At 49.6% G+C, this 19,492-nt stretch overlaps 1 protein-coding gene and 1 long non-coding RNA gene across 2 annotated transcripts in view; one reads left to right on the forward strand and one right to left on the reverse strand.

The window, feature by feature from the left end:
- The window catches only part of DNAH17 (dynein axonemal heavy chain 17), a 15,539,113-nt gene that overhangs the window by 10,551,506 nt on the left and 4,968,115 nt on the right, over positions 1–19,492 (forward strand). The window lies entirely within an intron of this gene.
- The window catches only part of LOC147702473 (uncharacterized), a 183,767-nt gene continuing 171,129 nt past the window's right edge, over positions 6,855–19,492 (reverse strand). The window contains exon 4 of the long non-coding RNA XR_015297527.1: positions 6,855–6,970. This is a non-coding gene — a long non-coding RNA (uncharacterized LOC147702473). The remainder of the gene's footprint in view (positions 6,971–19,492) is intronic.

The raw sequence follows: 19,492 nt of genomic DNA on the forward strand, positions 1-19,492 counted from the left end.
AGAGATCCGCTTAGATATTCCTAAACTATAGAATATCAGTGCACATATTTGGATTCCAAAATAATGGGTAAAATATATATTTTGACAAATGAGATCCATTTAGGGGAGAAGTGTGGCGCCGCGGCCAGGGCGACTGACGCTGGAATCTGGGGATCACGGTTCGATCCCCGGCTCCGGCGGCAGGTTAGCCCAGCTCCATGGGAAATATCTTGCTTAATCTTCCCGATGGCCCCCAGCGCCTAGAGACCCTTACGGGTGATTGTTCGCGCTTTACAAATGTGGATTATATTATATTATTAGATAACAAAACATGGCTAATGAAATTAATAGTGGCAGTCATTTTTAGGCCTTGACAGTGCAACTGTCTACAAGACCTATCGTGTACAGTATCCAAAAATATTTCTTTAAGTCAGTCCATTTCAGCATTGGTTTAGACTTTGTCAGTCACATCTTGGATAATAACTGTCTCACCTCATGATGGTACACCAAATGGGCTGTATCTCTCTGCCTACTGGGGCGTTGTTCCATTGCAATGGATGATGGATTATTTCATATCAGAAATGTGCACCTAGACATCACACTTTTTTGCCAGTCAATCATTTATCTCATGCATGTTTTCTACTTAAAAACTCTCTTTTTCTTATATTATTATTGACTGTAGCAGGCAATGATAAATCCTTTTCAAGTGTAAGTCTGACCTTCACATGACAGCCTCCTTGTGTTTTTCTATTTCTCATCAAGACAGCCATCTTTTGAGTCAAGCAAGTTCATCGATGTTGCTATCAGGAAGCGTACCTCTACACAGCCATAAGCAGATAACTATTTTTTCACTGTGCTTGCTCGTGGGTGGACATAGATGGATATATCTACTTTGCCTGTGTGGGCCATACTTCTGTTAACAAACAATCAAAAGAACTGTTCAATGTACAGTATAAAAGTACTTTCTATTTAACATTTGCTGTTAAAACCTATAAATATTAGGGTGTCTTGACCTACTTTTAAGAGAACATTCAAGAGATGCACACAAAGCAATGATAATGACTATTAACATTATATTCTAGAGCAGGCATATTTATTTAGCTCATTGAACACAAGCACATATAATTAGACTTGAAAACATGAATATGCACATTGATATGTTGAAGCCATGATTAGCTATGCTCAATGACAGTCATATTTTTGTATTTGTCCCATTCCATTTTTAACAAACACTAATCAACTATGGGGCCGAGTCCGATTCCGTTTGGAAATTGAACCGACCGTCACGGACCAGGAACGGAGTCTGACCGACACGTACAAGGGCCGTACGACCCGTGTAGTACGATGCAACGCCCGTAACGTACAACCAACCCGTACGGAATACAAGCCGTATGACTGAGCCGTACGGAAACCAGTGATTCGCCGGGAAACTGGCACTATTCGCACCGACCGACACACACCAGGAATGAACACGACCGACACATACCCGCGATGTCCGACCCGCGCAGTACGATGCAATGCATGTGAAACCAGACCGACTTGCACGGAGCTCAAGCCGCATGACCAACACTCACAGCAAACAGGGACCTGAAGCAATAGAGATCTCCGCAACCGATGCGTATGAAACACAGAAGAAAGTCAGCATGAAAAAGACTCGGAGTAGCGCGCACGAGCCAACAACAGCATCCGACTCGGTCAGAAGAACGTCTCCTTCATGCCTAAAAAACACAAAGGAAAAAACACAAAAAAAGGACCAAACAAGCAATGACAAAGTCAATAAATATATTTTTTTTAACTTGGAAAAAAGACATACCCGCAACTCCACCTATATAAAGGCCAAAAATCACTACCACGATCCTTTGCAAATCCAACATATCAGCCAGCAGAGAACACCATCAGACAGCAACCACAGACATTCACAACTCACCCATCACACAACCTTCACACCATTAGCACCTCTCTAATAGCACACTCGCATACACCCACCAAAACTAAAACTCACCCACCCTCATTTGCACCCTCACACACACATCACTCCCCATCACCACCCATCACTATGCCCCCAAAGAAGAATCCAAAGTTCACAGATAGTGAGTTAGAATTCCTAGTAGATTAAATCCTCAGAGTAGAGCCACATTTGTTTGGTACATTGGTCCAAAGGGCCCTCATGTCACAGAAAACAAAGATGTGGGCGAGGATTGTGGACAAGGTCAACGCACAAGCACCAACGTTGCGCACAAAGGATGACATCCTGAACAGGTGGCATGATGTCCGCAGGAGGGTCAATAAGCTCCTCAAGAAGGATCACGCCTTGAGTCAGCGCACTGGCTTTGGCCCTCCTGCCAAACCAGTATACTTTAGGTCCTGGGAGGAGAAGTTGCAGGACATCCTACCACCAGAGAGCGTCCATGGTCTAGCAGACATACCAGAGCCTGGTGAGTACACAACCAATATGCTCAATATTGTGTGGCAATACACACATCACTGTCAAGGGAACAGTGAAACCATGCACCGTTAGCAAAGTCACAGTAACCAAAAGATAATCATCCCAAGATGTGTATGCTAGTCAGACAAACACAATACCTGCCATCTCATAGTGATTTGTAACTGTGTCATGACATGTACAGACCTACCAACAGATAGAGCTAGGCAGTGGCAGAGATCTAAATAAACACTGTAAGTCATTTTGCCACCACAAACATTACCTCACAGTGCAAGCTGACTGACAGGAAGGGATAGTGGGTATGCTGCTGAAGTGAGCGTAGCCAAGAGCATGATGGGGTTTGTAGTCACAGAGAATGCTCCCCCTCCCAATTGTCACATCAAGACCTTTCTGAACCATGCTGACATCACAGGGAGTGGAAAATAACTGACAAGATGGCTGACACTGGGTTCTGCTGTAGGGAGCACAAGGCCCTGGCAGGGGTTGTGCTCAAACCTGAAGCAGGACACCACTGCCTGACATCTTAAAAGTCAACTTGCACGCCCTACAACGGAAGCACGTTTCATGGTGGGATGTCTGGCTGGGTGGGAAGGAGGACTGACAGCTCTGACCATACTTATCAGCATGTTTTCTCACACACACCCCTCAACACAAACTCCACACAACTCACCGGGGATAATGCATTGCCTCACACGAAAATCACCCAAAGATCCACCACACTGGGTTTTACACTGTGCAGCAAAGGGGCTCTTTTTGGACTTGTAGCCAAACAAACACCAGGACTGCACTGTCAGCCATCTTGTCAGCACAGGCACACACGCTCACAGGGAAGCAGAATAAAAAGGAGGAAAGTATGGGCATGCTGGGAAGGGGGGCCAAGAGCATGATGGGAGTTGCAGTCACACACAATCCTCACCCAGCTCCATGGCCCAGCAGGCTCACACTGAACCATGCTCACCTCACAGGGAGTGGAAATGGACTGACAAGATATCTGACACTGGGCTCTGTTGTGAGGAGCACAAGTTCCTGCTGGGAACTCTACACCAACAAACAACAAGACAGCACTTTCAGCCATCTTGTCAGCACAGGTACACTCCCTCACAGGAAAGCAGAGTCAAAAGGAGGGAAGTATGGGCATAATGGGAAGGGGAGTGTAGCCAAGAGCATGATAGGATTTGCAGTCACAGACAATCCTCACCCAGCTACATGGCCCAGCAAGCTCACACTGAACCATGCTCACCTCACAGGGAGTGGAAATTGACTGACAAGGTGTCTGACACTGGGCTCTGTTGTGGGGAGCACAAGACCCTGCTGGGAACTGTGCACCAACAAACAACAGGACAGCTCTGCCAGCTATCTTGTCATCAAAGGTACATTCCCTCACAGGGAAGCAGAGTCAAAAGGAGGGAAGTATGGGCATGCTGGGAAAGGGGGGGTGTAGCCAAGAGCATGATGGAAGTTGGAGTCCCAGACAATCCTCACCCAACTACATGGCCCAGCAAGCTCACACTGAACCATGTTCACCTCACAGGGAGTTGAAATGGACTGACAAGATGTCCGACACTGGGATCTGTTGTGGGGAGCACAAGGCCCTGCTGGGAACTGTGCACCAACAAGGAACAGGACAACACTGCCTGACATCCTGAAAGATAACCTGCACCCACTGCAATGGTGGCACGCTTCATGATGCGATAATAGGCCTGAGTGAGAAGGAGGTCCTGATTTAAAACAAATACCACCGATGCTGGCCATACACACCTTCTCTGCTAAAACACATTGCACATGTTGTACCAGTCATTCAGAATGTAAATACCCGGGCAAGATGGCGGGTACATGGGCCTGATAAATGATGTGGCTGCAAGTCACACATATGCACTGGCCAACCCAAACACGTTCGCACTCACAGCCATTGCAAACGTACGTTTGAACTCACTGTCTGGGGATGCAGTGTCCAGGGGTGCCCCCTGCCTTGGCTGTGAAGGTGTGTCTTGCAGATGACAAGTGTGGAGGTCCATAAATAGTACATAGCACAAACCACACAGGAACTCACACATACATCATTGACAGGGGACACCTGACAGTGAATGGAATTGACACACCAATATAGCTGACACTGTAGCATGGTCTCATTCACACTAGGTGCTGTTGTGAGCTGCATTCTACTCCTACATCGTTCTGCAACATATGCTTCCTTCACACAACACACCACTCACTGTCATAGACACTGTAGACACAAGGTCTAACCTGGACTGAATTGGAGGAGACATGCTACTCACAGCAGCAAAACCGCAACACACACAACACTGGCCATCACTTTCATGAGCATGGAAAAGCCCGAGAGCTGCCGTGCTAAATCCATATCACCATGGAGAACATTGACAAGATAAATCACTTTTGCACGTACAAAACTCTGCACCAGCATCATTAGCTATGGTGACATCATCGCTTCTATGAAATGAGATGGGAACTAGGAACCCTGAAAAAGAAAACAGATTCTCCCCAGACATCTCAGGGATACCGGACTGTGACCATGTTGTACCAACACACCAATGTGATGCACAAAGACTAGCCCAAACTGCTACCACACATGCTCCAATATTGCAATTAATCCTAAGTGGAATTGCACGTATGTCCCCATCAAACGTCAAATGTGAATAGGGATGACACACCTGTGTCAGCCACGTGATGGCCCTTGAGTAGCAATGGCCATGTACAGTCAAATCAAATCTATACATGAGCTGGTCATGCACATACTTCGACATGCATATTGAAATGCTTCATGTTGCCTGAACAATGTGCCACAACAATATCAATCTCCGTCTGTGATAACTTAGGACAATGCAGTGTACAGGCATGCATCCTGACGTACAGTTGCAAACGTCATGTATGTGAACCATTGATGCCTGTAGAAACATAACTTAAATTTTGTGTCTCTTCCAAACGCAGGTGATGCTGGGGACACAGCAGTAAATGAAGAGGAGTCCCTGTACCAGACTCCAGTGCACCCTGAGCTCTCTGGTGTGGATCAGTCTCTGTCCTCTTCGGATGACGAAGAACAACCTGGCACCTCTGGTGTGAGTCATCATGCGGCACCAACAGTACAAACATCTGCACCCCCTGCACCCCCGCATCAAACAGCTGGCAACAGACAGAGCACCCCCACCAACACTGACAGACCAAGGACACAGAATTCCAACAGCACAGGGACACCAGCCACCCAGGAAGCTATGGACAACACCACCAGTAACAATACCCAAGGGGGCCCAGGGTCACCTGTGCGTGCCACCGCAGGTCCTGCCCATGTGGCAAGCGGTGGTGGGAGGAGTGGTAGGCAGAGTTCTCGGCTTGCAGAGGGATCTGGACTGCATGATGACCCCAAACTGCTACGCATCATAGATGCGTACCAGGATAGAACCAGAAGATTCGGCCAGGTAGTGGGGATCCTCAAGGACATTCAACAGGAGCAGGCTGCCCATCATGCTTGCATGGAGTGCAAGTGGGATGGACGTACTGCGGTGCATAGGGACATAATGACATGCCTCTGCCAGATCAGCACCAACATGTCCACACCTCCCTGTGTGCCCACAACATCTGTTGCTGCAAGATCTGCAAATGCCAAAGGGAGGGAGGATGACTCTGGTGGAGAGTCCTCTGCACCGCAGACGCCTGCACCTGAGGATCCCCCTCTGAAGAAGAAGAGGGGTCGTCCGAAGAAGGACAAGTGAGACACAGATGGCCATGCACATCCCACCGGGAACAGAAAACCTGTTCTGGAATTCGTTCTTTGTGTGCAAACCATTCACCTTGTTGCATATAACCCAATTCGTCCACATGACATGAAGGGTTCATGTTGGCCTAATGTAGCAGATGACTGTGGCCTTTACTCTGGATATTTCAGCTACCAAGACTTCAAACTCATCTGTGCACTTTGGAGTCCAAACCTAATGTACAGAACCCACAATCATGTGCACTATCTTCAGACATGTATGTAAATAAACTCACTATTACACTATACTTGCATCTCTTGTGATTCGAACTTAGTATGTGTCATGGAGATGATGATCTGCTAAAGAACACAGTGCATGCTAACTACTACTGCAATGTGATTATCGTTATGTGAATCATGGCGATGTGACACATATGAGGGAGAAACACCACTAGGGCACCACAACACATACTCACCATGGCCATGTAACTCATCGCCTACAAAGATGTTGACCAGAAATACAGTGGAATGCATAGAGACCACACCTATCCACAGTCAGTGGTAATGAGCTCACAGGTGAGGTAATCAAATGTTAGTCAGATGTGTGAATACAGACAAGGCACATAACTAAGTGAAGCACAGGTTCATTACACATCAGCAACATGTTTATTCCACAACAGTTGCAAGCTAATTCCACGTGACAGTGGCTACACGGTCATAAAGTGTCGAAGAATTGAGGTTCAGGGGTGTGTGGTACATCACTTGATGGGAATTGACGACTCCCATCCTGGGATTGGATTCTGGGTTTTGGGGGTCAGAGTGGACCAAACAGGCAAAGTACTCTGTGAAGCACAGACATAAGACACAGTTAAAAGCACAGCAGAACAGGATAGAAATGCAATACACATGCACAAAACATGTCACAATAAACCTACACAGAAACAAGTTAGCATGTTGACACTATTGTGGAGTACAAACTATCTGAAAGGACACATCACTGCATGCATCCAGTCAAGTACCACACAGACACACTCAAACAGCAGCTGAGCAGCACTAACACATTTCAGGCTTACTCAATACAATGACATAAGAACCCTGTAAACTCACATTCACGGCATGTTGGGGTATCCGGATTCACCTACATGCAAACAATTGCACATTAGATGAGTTTTGAAAAAGGGTGGAATAAAACATTGTCAAACACACACAATGGTAAACAGTCAGTTCACAAAGACAAGCCAGTCACGCTGGTTTGGCATCTGTGACATCATTGTCGCAAGGGGACTACTCCTCATGATGTAGGCATCATGCGCAGAACCGGGGAAGCGACAACACACATGTGTGATACACATGTCCTCTAGACATACCACCAAAGCATTGCTGGAGTGGAAATGTTTCCTGTTCCGGTATGTCTGCTCATGTGCCTGTGGTGGTACCAGGGCCACATGTGTACCATAAATAGATCCGATGACGTTCGGCATCCTCCCCAGTGTATAAAAAGAAGGCTCAATGTCAGTGAGTTGACCTGGGCTTGGAAACTTGATGTACAGGTCAAGGAAATGCAACAACCCTCCAAAACATCGCGAAGCACACGACTGAACATAGTTCGTGACATATCACCAGCAGTAGCCACAGTGTACTTAAAGGTATCGGTAGCAAAGAATCGCAGGGCTGCCATTACCTTCACCTGTGGGGTCAGTGCTGTAGGGTATGTCCGGCCAGGTAGCAGATGTGGCGCCAACTGCTCCGCCAAGTCCTCAATCAGTGGCCTGGTGAAGCGGTACCGACATGGTTTCAAGGTCTGGGAACGTTCTATGGACAGCTGGTGCCTTGCAGTACAGAGTACAGAGATGGGCAAAGGAAGATTGTATATTTATCCACCAATGTGGCTAACGCCAAGCAAAATATCACATGATACATCATGCCAATACACAATGAATTGAGGTGTGTGCTGTTGGTTATGGACACATATGTCACCTTCATGCCCATCATATCACATCTCAAGTCAACACATGTACATATGTTCCATGTAGTGCAATGGCAAATCATTAGGCTGTGTCACAGTACCTATGTACTGCTGTCACGTTCAAAAAACACACCACAGTGACAAGTGAAGATGTCTCCCAGGAAAAACATCTCTTTGACAGGCGGAAACCCATGGTCCCTGTTTTGCCACATGGACACTGGCATGACATGGCGTATCATGTACACCCGACAAAAAAACCATGAGTCCCACAGGTAGTGGCCCCTGTTGTCTCTGCAGGCCATACATGGATGTCTCTGAGACACACACACAACATCAATGTTGATGCCCAAACCACATGGATGTGGAGACTGTCTCCCATTGTGCACATGGAATCAGAGGCATCTGAGACACAACATGCACACAGACTGTGGGTGTACATCAGAATTGTGGCTATGGGTCTCGCTGTGACGTACATACCATCCCACCCGGGACTAAGGGTGTATGTGACATATCATACACATATCTAACCTGCAACTGTGTACATGACTCATGCCCACAACTGAACAATTGCACATCACAGTGGTAATGTACACAACACGCAAAGGATTCTGTCCCCATGAACCTGTGCCCAGCCTGGGAGTGGCTGCACCAAAGTGCCACACAACAAACCAAATGTTGCCCCCATACACACACAGGCAATGCAGCCTTACATGCCATGAGATACAGTGTGGCACATGCTGTGGTATAGTAGGTGCGCACCTGAGTCCTTGGCAAGTAATCGTGTATGGAATCCATTAACAATGTTAACCGATGCCCGATGCGGGTGACTTCTACAGAGATGCATCGCACAGTTGTGGACCGAGCCGTGCGCACGCCTTGGCCATTGACTGCAATGTTAACAGACGCAGGTGACTTTTATGCAGACGCGTCGTGCAGGCATGGACCAAGCCGTGCGCACCCCTTGGCCATTAACTGCAATGTCAACCGACGCAGGTGACTTTTATGCAGACGTGTTGTGCAGGCATGGATCGAGCCATGCGCACGCCTTTGTCATTGACTGCAATGTTGACCGACGTGGGTGACTTTAATGCATACGCGGCATGCAGTTGTGGACCGAGCCGTGCACACGCCTTGGCCATTTAATCGTATGGAGACGGGTGCGTGTGGAGTTTCAAACTACGCGTCCTACAGTTAATTGAATGAGCCGTGCGCACTCATTTGCTATGGACTGTCATGGAGACGGACGCCGATTCAAAACTTGTACGAGTTGTGTGCTGGAAATTCCTTTGGCTGCCTACAACAATGTTGCAAATCCTAGGGTGCAAATGCTCTGTAAATGTAGCCTATCACACCACATTTTTCATTAATACCTGCTTTAATCTATTAGAATCAGTCTGTTAGTGAGCAACCTCATGTAGGGAGTGCCCACTCCCTACACTGTCGAGGCCAGGAGTCACCTGGTCTATGAGATGCTCAACCCTTGTCCCTAAGGTTTCAAGAACTAAAAAATCAATATACCATGTACTCCTAATATTTAAAAAAATGATTATAAATCCAAAATAGAATCAACATCAAACTGTGTGACTTTCAATATTGTATTTGAACCACTTCAGTTCATTTTTTCTCCAAGATTTAAACACATGAAAACAGGATAGATTTGTATACAGTTATACTGTCGCGATATGTCTTAAACAACTAGCAATCTCAAATTGAGATGTTATTAAAACATTTACAAACTCAAGAACACCCAATGCATTTCGGGTCTACTTCGACCCTTCTTCAGGGGTAACAAACAATCGTATTATTTTCAAATTGTTAACACAGTAGACAAAATCCCGTTAGACGCTCATCCAGGTTGTATTATGTGTGGTCCGTTTCAGCTGGCAATTGGTTTCAAAGCACCGCACCCGGTGCCTGGTTTCTATTCAAAGTTCGATTCCTCCTTAATTGTTGATGCCAAGGCGTATTGTAGATAGTGTAGTACTCTCAGGAATTGCGCGTAGTTTCTATCGGTCAGATGGTGTCCCCACGATTTTTAAAGCAGCTGCGTAATTTGTCATGTAGACACTTCATACCTATCAGCACTCTTACGGGCAGGAAGTTTTTCTAGCATTAGACGTAGAGAGGAAGTCCTCTTTTGTTCTCTACTCCGCTTCGAACCGGAAAAGGAAGAGTAGCAGCAAAAGATGCTGCACACTTTTGGGATTACCCTTCAGTAGCCGGCGAGGTTTAGGCTGGAAAGGGGACAGCGCTGATGACATTTCTACATGACAAATTACGCGGCTGCTTTAATAATCCAGCCTCAATCATCTCCTCCAGCGAAGATATTCACCTGCACCACATCCTGTGCACCATGGCCCTTCATTCTTTGTCGAGCTGCTCAAGGTCCTCTTACGACTCCTGTGCCTTCGGCTAATGGGTCCTCTTGAAGGTCTTCTTTGGCCCCAGTGGGCTTCCCTGCTTGCTCGGGCCTGCTCTGACATACCTGCTCTGGTTGAGCCACTTGGACCTTGCTGGTCCCGACAATGCACCTTTTTCTATGATTAAGGGCCTGATTACGATGAGGTTAGGAAAGCATTCCCACCAAATCGGTTTGGGATTGGTTTTCGACTAACTCGGATCGGGAGAGTTCGACCGACCGATTACAATGCATCCAGATGCTTCTAGATGATTTTCAGTTGGACTCCCATTGACTTTAATGGGAGCCTATGTTCCGACCGAATGCATAGGCTCCCATTGAAGAAAGGAGTGGCTGGGGAAAATCGGGCATCCTGTGGCGGGCACCCCCCTGGTGCCTTAACACTGTGCTTGGATGGTAAGGTGGGACCCATTGGTACCCCCACAGGCCAGTTGGGAAGGCTTCGGGTGCAGGGGAGCTCGCTACGGGCCCCAAAAATCTGAATCTGACTGCTGAATCGAGTTAGACAGCATGATTTTGGAAAGGCTGCATCATAATCGTTCGTTCAGAAACGCAACCCCTAGTGACATACGAGTCTGTTCCGTACGGCACAGTCATTCCGAATGCTGTCAGGTTTGGATTATTATATTCCTACCGCCAAACTCGCACCATAATCAGTCAGTTGGAAACCTTTCTGATTTGTTCTGAAAGACATGTTCCCGATCCGATTCGGACAGAGCAAATGCAAATCAGAGCAAATCTGAAAGAAACAGGTTAGTATTAGATCCCTTACCTTAGAATATCCCCAGGCGTCAGTCAGGATCCGCGAATTTTTGCGTAGCAGTACCCATGCACGTCGGTAGGCATCGTCTGCAGTTCCGCGTCCGTCGTTGGCGTCGTTTGCGCCGGGATAATGTCGCTGGAGTACTTAGACGCCGCCCTCGCGCGCTGACGTCAGTTCTTTTTTCCGCTCCAACAAGCGAAGGTCCGGAAAAAGTGGTACCCTTTAGTCACTTTTTGACTAAGCTTTTTCGATCTTTTTTGGATCCGTTTCGAGTCGTTCGACTACATCGGTGGGGGTGGGATGCGCAGGTTCAAGCTTTGTGCCGACTGCAACCGACTGATGTCGGTTACCGACCCCCATCGCCGGTGCCTACATTGCCTGGGGCCCGACCATGATGACAAGTCGTGCCTCGACTGCCGGGCCTTGACGTCGAAGGCTAGGCAGGAGCGGTCCCGTAAGCGCCTCGAGCTCCGGCAGTCAGCCCGCACCGTTCGAGGTCAAGGTCCGGAAGGAGGTCGAGGGACCGGTCGCGGGGCCGGAGTCATCACAGCTTGGCGAGTCGACACTGTAGGAAGGTGGATATCTGACTATGGTTACCCCCAACTTTTTTGCCTAGTGTTTTGCTGGTTTTCGACATAGTTGGCCTGGGATCCTGCTATCCAGGACCCCAGGCTTCCTGCTCTCTCTGTTAAAATGGACTCCATGTACCTTAGGTACATATCTAATTGGATACTGAGTCACCTTATCAGCCCCTGTACAGTGTACCTTAGGTACCCAGGGCATAGGTGCACCCAGGGCCTACCAGGGGCTGCAGCATGTATTATGCCACCCCTGGCTGGCCATCCAAATCTGACACAACTGGCTGATCAATCAGCTGGGGCAAGGTGGTGTAGTAACCCTTTGCTTTAGATATAGTATACATATATCTAATCCTAAAATGGACACATATACTCCTATAAGTCACTCCTATGGCAGGCCTTAACAATCCTGGAGGCAGAGTGCTTGGAATTAGGTGAGATGGTGCTCTAGCATGAGCTGAGCCTGTCTGCAGCTTTCGGAAGCAAGTCCTTTAGCTGTTTCCATGATAACGCTATACCATATACTCTTAAGTGCACTATAATCCTCACGGTTATTGCTAACTTTGGCATAGCATTATCAAAACATGTTGAGTAAGGTGTCATACGAATTGGAATACAACTCCCTCACCAGTTCTGGCAACGGGGGTAGAATTCCACCCTTTTAGAGGAACACAACATGTATGTAACTGTGAACCCCGGTTAAAGTTAACTCGAGCCTCAGCATCACAAAATGGATGCTGCCACCACAGACACAAGTCTGACCTCCTGCTGCTGGGAGTCCTTCCAGCGAGGGAGGCTTGGAAAAAGGGTTTCCTGCCTTGGGAGGTGCTAGCACCACCCCCGGCAGGATTTTGTGTATTAGGCAGGACAGGCCTGAAAGGAATGAGACATGCCTGGGGCACACAAGGTGTCCCTGTGCATACACCGGTCCAGACCAGTTGCTGGGGCACTCCAGCCCCAGCTCTGGCACGAAACCGGACAAAGGATAGGGGGTGTAACCACACCCCTTCCTGGTCCCACCCATAGGAGGGACCTAGTCATAGTACAGCCCCCTTTAGGAGAATAAAGGTAGGAGCTGGTCCCATTCCACATTAGATGAGTAATCCTGATTTGAAACTCTACAAGAAGAAACTCTGGACTTCGACGTTCTGCTCCACAGAAGACTGAAAAAATCTCCCTTGTGGCCAAGGAGTGACCACCCTGCACAAGCAGGCATCATCAAGCGTTCCAGCGGTTCACTTTGTCATCTTCCCGAGTGGATCCAGACTTCAGAGTCTGACGAGACCCGGACTTCCAGATCTCTCCGACCTCTACCTACATCTGCAGCACAGCTGAGATCCGTGGGTGCGAAGAGACACGTGGGACCGGCCATCTGGAAGAAACTGCACTTCGCTTCCAGCACGGCTTCAGAGGCATCCTTGACGAAGTGCTTTGGGGATTGAGAAGCCCCAGCCCCCAGCAGCTCCTGCACAGAAGATCAGCCCTCCAGCATCCACGAGATCTGCTTGGGGCCCTTTTACTTGATTGCTGCTCGACGCATTGTCTGGTCACTTGCCGGCTGGCTAGTGGCCTCCCAGACGATGATCCTTGAAATCCACACTGCTGGTCTGGTTGCTTCCCTGCAAAGGAGGTACAAAAGGGGGTGGTAAAAAAGGGGGTGGTAAAAAAGGGGGTGGTGATGGACTGAGCATCTGAATCAATCAAACACACACACAGTCAAAAGATCTGGGTTTAATCCATCACCGTTCTATAGCCCACTCTGCCACCCCAGTTCAGACATGGCTTTATGCAAATCAGTCTGACCCTGTGCCTCATGGGAACAGTCCCTGCAAAGGAGAAGCACCCCGGACCCTCCTGGTCGGCACCAGACCCCTTTTCCACTCACCGGGTGGGTTGCCTTTGCCAAGGCCTGTTGATGCCGAATCCGGAACCAACACCGCCAACAGCGAGAGCCTGCGTGGGACAGCTCGTGCCTCCATCCTGGTCGTCCAAGACACCTCCTGGTCCACGTGGCTGCAGAGTCAAGCGTCCACTCTTCACCTGATCGCGACAACAGCATCTGGTTCCTTCCTGGTTTCACTCCAGTCACTGGCTAGTGACTGTGAACATTGTCCCCTCTGCTTTCAGGTCTTCATCTTCCTTGATCCACCCTTGGATCACTCCGGACATCTTCCTTATGGCCACCTTCAGCATCTTTCTTCAAGGCTCCATAGACTTCAACGCGGAAACCCGACACACTTTGACACCTATGCACCTGCAGCCCGTGGGTGAGGTAACAAGAGCATTTTGGTGCTCAAGGGGAGATTGACTCTCCTAGTGTCCAGATTTCCAGTTGTTTTAGTCCTAGCTAGTCGGAACTGTCTATTCCTTACCTTTTCGTAATTTGTACTGTCCATTGACTTTGTTACGCATCTCGCCTGTGAGTTCACACTCTGCACACGAGTCCTGTGGGCCTTCCCATTACTTACCTCAGGTTAGGATAGTGTAGCCCCAGCGATCCTCCAGCTTCTGGACAGCTCCATTCCTTCTATTGATTTCCTTATACCACTTGTTTAGTATATGGTTTGACGTGCCCCTAGGGCATCATTGTAATTTGTGCGACTTATTCTACTTTTCTGAAGAGTTTTGTTATGTGCTTAGCCCTCTGATCTCATAAAGAGTTCAGAGGTGTTTTTTATTAATAAATATATTGTTTATTTTCATAACAACCTGTGTGGTGTCCTTTCATCTGGTATTCAAGGGGTTATATGTGGTAAAACAGCTGGCTTCACATGCCAAAAGAGTTTAGCCTAAGACTGCTTTGTCCATGCTACCATTAGGATAGCTGGTCTATAAGGTTGACTTACAACCAATCACTATAAGGGTTGTTTGGACTGATACAAGGTGATCACTAGAACTAGTGAGCATCATATATCAGGCCAACTTCTCCCAGACACCACTCGTCAGGCTCCAAGTCCTCAGGTAAGAGGCACAAGAAGAGAAGAGGCGACATTGCTCTTCTGACTCCCCCCGACGCTTGCGCAACGTGACCGGGTGTTTGGGTGACACCGCCCACGCGGCTCCGCCGGAGCTGTGGGCATCGCAGCCTGCTCCATACCCACCGGTCGCAAGGCAGAAAGCGACGCCGGAGGAGATCAATGCCTTCCTCATGGCCATGAGGTCGCTCACTCCTCCGTCAGGTTCCGCGGCGCCTTTGGGCCACGCGGCCCTGACTGGGAGCCTAAGCGGGCCAGGTGCTTCGGCCCCGGGGCCGCCGGGTGCTTCAGCCTCGGCGACTTTGGTCAAGATTCCGCAAGGCCCCACTGGATCCGGTTCCGGTTCCGGATCCTGGTCACCGCTGGTCGGCCTTACGACCCCGCCGGCGTCGACCCCTATGGTGTCACCCCCGGCGCCGTCCCCGCACGACGCCGTCCCTGGTCCACCCTTCGGCCCGGATCTGATGCCGGAGCGGCGTCGCTCGATGCTGCATTCGGCGCTGGCCGATGAGGATTTCTTCGAGGGTCTGGGTCCATCCTTTACCCCTGAATACCTGGAGATGGACGACGAGGGAGGCTGGGAGGGGTCTAAGGACCCTCTGGCACATGAGTGCCAGTCATTTCAGGACTGGACACAGGAACTAGGGGAGGCCAGTGGCCTGGATACCTCCCCAGACACTGGTTTTGTCTCTCCTCCTACCGTGGCTACGGAGGAGGCGGCTACTTATAGTGTGGTGCTGATGAGGGCGGCCAAGGCCTTGGCTCTTGAGCTCCCCGTCTCAACGGTGAGGTCTAACATCCTCACAGAGGTCCTTAAACTGCAGGTAAGCTCCCTAGAGCCTCTACTGCCGTTTAATGAGGCTCTCACGGACGTCCTGTTGGGCACTTGGTCCAGGCCCACTACAGGTCCTTCTGTAGATAGGAACGTCACTAGGCGCCACCGCCCTGCTCCGGGCGACCCTAGTTTCTTGTCCACCCACCCCACCCCGAGAGCCTGGTTATCCAGGCCTCTACTTCCCAATCCGCATTCCCGACTGCACCTCCGGAACGGGAATCCAAGAGGTGTGAGCAATTCGGCAAGAAGATGTTCTACTCCCTTAGTTTGGGGTTGCGGTCGGTCAACAAAGCATGCCTCTTGGGTCTTTACATCCACGCCCTGTGGGATACGGTTGCGGCTGTGCTGCCTGAGTGCCCGGAGGGAGCCTGGGTGAAGCTCGCTCAAGCCCTCGCGGAGGGACAAGACACAGCTCGGTATTCCATACGATGTGGACTGGATACCACGGACTCACTGGGCCGATGTCCAGAACACAATTATGACAAAATAGACAACAGCACACCCTGCCAGAAATTATATACCAATGGTCCCAGTAGGGATCCACAAAGTTATATATGGGGTGACATTAACACAACATCTGAGCCATAGACTTTACTGGTATTTTAGAAACATAGTTTTTTTATTGACAAATTTTATATAAGTTTTTTTGTAACCAAATTAATGGTTTTTATAAAAGACATTTCATTGGTATACATTTTTCAATCAATGATAGAACAAAAATGAATCAGTTAACCCTGGGTAGTGTGTGAGTTGCTTCTGTGTGTATGGGAGTGTGTGAAACTTATGTATGTATTTTATCTAAACTGTTTATACATCCAACTCGTGTTATTTCCTGTTCTATCATTGATTGAAAAATGTATACCAATGAAATGTCTTTTATAAAAACAATTAATTTGGTTAAAAAAAACGTATATAAAATTTGTCAATAAAAAAACTATGTTTCTAAAATACCAGTAAAGTCTATGGCTCAGATGTTGTGTTAATGTCACCCCATATATAACTTTGTGGATCCCAACTGGGACCATTGGTATCGTTTCTGGCAGGGTGTGCTGTTGTCTATTTTGTTGTAAACTCTCCCCATTTTTTCCTGCCAATAACCAAAAATCCCTTTGGGGGACCCCCTTCTATTACATACAGAACACAATTATGGACATGCCGTTCGATGGCAGCCACCTCTTCGGTGGCAAGGCAGATAGTGGGCTGGAACTCTTTAAGGACTCCAGTGCTACAGCCAAGTCCTTGGGCCTGTCGGCCCCGCACCAGCAATCTTCTGCCCAGCGCTCCTTTCGTGGCCACGGAAGGGGCGCCCCCACACGTCTTGCCAGCCACGGGCCACAGACTACCATTCAGCATGGCGGCGGGCGTGGTTACCATCGCGGCGGTAACAGGGGACAACGGCGCGGCCAGTCCACATCCACCCCGCAGCATCCGCCTCAAAGCCTTCCTAGTCCGAGCTTTCAGGCCCTTTTGACCCCAGTGGGGGGCAGGGTTTGCCATCACCTCCTCCACTGGCGCTCCATCACATCGGACAGGTGGGTGCTGCAAATTGTCCGAAGGGGCTACTCCCTCTCCTTCTAGGCGACCCCTCTAGCCATGCCACCACAGTACCACCGCATGTCAAGGGATCACTTACAACTTCTGTAAGAGGAAGTTACAGCCCTCTTGGGCAAGGGGGCCATTGAGCGCGTTCCTGGGACAGAAGTAGGGTGTGGTTGTTACTCCCACTACTTTCTGGTTCCCAAGAAGGGCAAAGGGGGCCTACGCCCTATCTTGGACCTGCGGAAAGTCAACGGCTTCCTCCGGAGGGAGAAGTTCAAGATGCTGACTTTGGCTCAGGTCTTAGCTGCCCTAGACCCGGGAGACTGGATGGTAGCGTTGGACTTGCAGGACGCCTATTTCCACATTCCCGTCCTGCCGGCCCACCGATGCTACCTGCGGTTCACGGTAAGCCACGAGCACTTTCAGTTTACTGTGCTCCCATTCGGCCTTACCAGCGCCCCACGGGTGTTCACGAAAGTGATGGCGGTGGTCGCAGCTCATCTGCGCAGGTTAGGGGTTTCAGTCTTTCCCTACCTCGATGACTGGTTGTTGAAGGCGGGCTCGCCCCAGACAGCCATCAGCCACCTCCAGACTATGGCCGACCTCCTGCACCTGCTGGGGTTCTCCATCAATGTGCCGAAGTCGCACCTGTGTCCCTCTCAGAAGCTCCTCTTCATCGGAGCGGTTCTAGACTCGGCGCAGTTTCGGGTTTATCCTCCCGAACAGCTGGCTCGGGATATTCAGGCTCTGATTTCCGATCTTTTAGCCGTTATCCCGAGCCTCGGTCAGGTTGACGCTGCGGCTTCTGGGGCTGATGGTCTCCTGCATCCTTCTGGTGCATCACGCCAGGTGGCGGATGCAGGCTCTGTAGTGGGACCTGAAGTTTCAGTGGGCTCAGCATCAGGGCAACTTGTCTGACCATGTCTTGATCTCGGAGGGCACTGCAAGACAGTTGCAGCGGTGGCTCACGGACCGCGATTGGGTCAGCGGCAGATCCCTCTCCCTACCCCAACCGAAGCACGTAGATGTGACGGACGTGTCCCTCCTGGGCTGGGGGGATCACTTGGGAGAGGCGGAGATCAGAGGGCTCTGGTCTCCGGCAGAGTCCGGGCTCCACATCAACCTTCTGGAGCTGCGGGCGATCCGGCTTGCACTGAAGGCATTCCTCCCCTCTGTCCGGACCAGAACTGGTGGCACCAGATTTTCAGTACTCACTCCTCGTTTCTGGAATAGCCTTCCAATATCTATTAGGTCCATCTCAGTTTACTCACAATTTCGCAAGGCACTTAAAACTTTCCTTCTCTCTCAAGTGTACTCCTGCTAACTCCTTCTTGGCTACCTTCTGAACTCCTTAGTCCTAATCTCAGTGCCAGGAAGCTGCTTGGTTACAGTGCGCTCTACTAAGAACTTTTAAACTAACTTCAAACTTTTAAACTTCAAACTTCCGGGGGAGTGTAGTGCAGGTGTTCACGGACAACACCACTGCCACGTGGTACTCCAACAAACAGGGCGGGTGGGGTCGTGGACCCTATCCCAGGAGGTTCTGCGCCTCTGGCTGTGGCTGGAACATCAGGGTGTGACCCTGGTGGTTCAACACCTGGCAGGTTCCCTGAACGCCAGGGCGGATGAACTCAGCCGTCGGTGCATGATGGATCACGAATGGCGTCTGAACTCGGACGTGGCGCAAGGTCTCTTTCAGCAGTGGGGAGAGCCTTGGCTAGATCTATTCGCCACAGAAGAGAACACGCAATGTCATCAGTTCTGCTCGTTGGAATTTCCAAGGCGGCACTCGCTCGGAGACGCTTTTCGTCCCAAGTGGAGTTGCGGGACTATTGTACGCCTTTCCACCTATACCACTTCTGCCCAGAGTGCTGAAGAAGATAAGACGCGACCGGGCGGAAGTCATCCTTGTGGCTCCGGACTCTGCACGAAGATACTGGTATCCCGACCTACTCAGAATGTCAGTTGATCCCCCGATTCGTCTGCCTCTTCAGGGGGACCTGCTGTCGCAGCAGCAGGGGACTGTCCTCCACCCGAATCTGTCCAGCCTCCACCTCCATGCGTGGAGATTGAGCGGCGACAGTTGAGGCCATTTGACTTGCCTCCTGAAGTCTGTGATGTTATTCTGGCAGCCAGGCATCTCTCCACAAAATCGGTATACGCCTGCACGTGGAACAAATTTGTGGCATGGTGCACAGCAAAGGCTGTGGATCGACTCTCTGCCCCTCTTTCTGGGGTTCTCCTCTTTCTTCTTTCCCTTGCCCAGTAGGGCTCTGCTCTGGGCACTAT

The sequence above is a fragment of the Lissotriton vulgaris genome, chromosome 7 (assembly GCF_964263255.1).
Source record: "Lissotriton vulgaris chromosome 7, aLisVul1.2, whole genome shotgun sequence".
Classification (NCBI taxonomy): Eukaryota; Metazoa; Chordata; class Amphibia; order Caudata; family Salamandridae; genus Lissotriton; species Lissotriton vulgaris.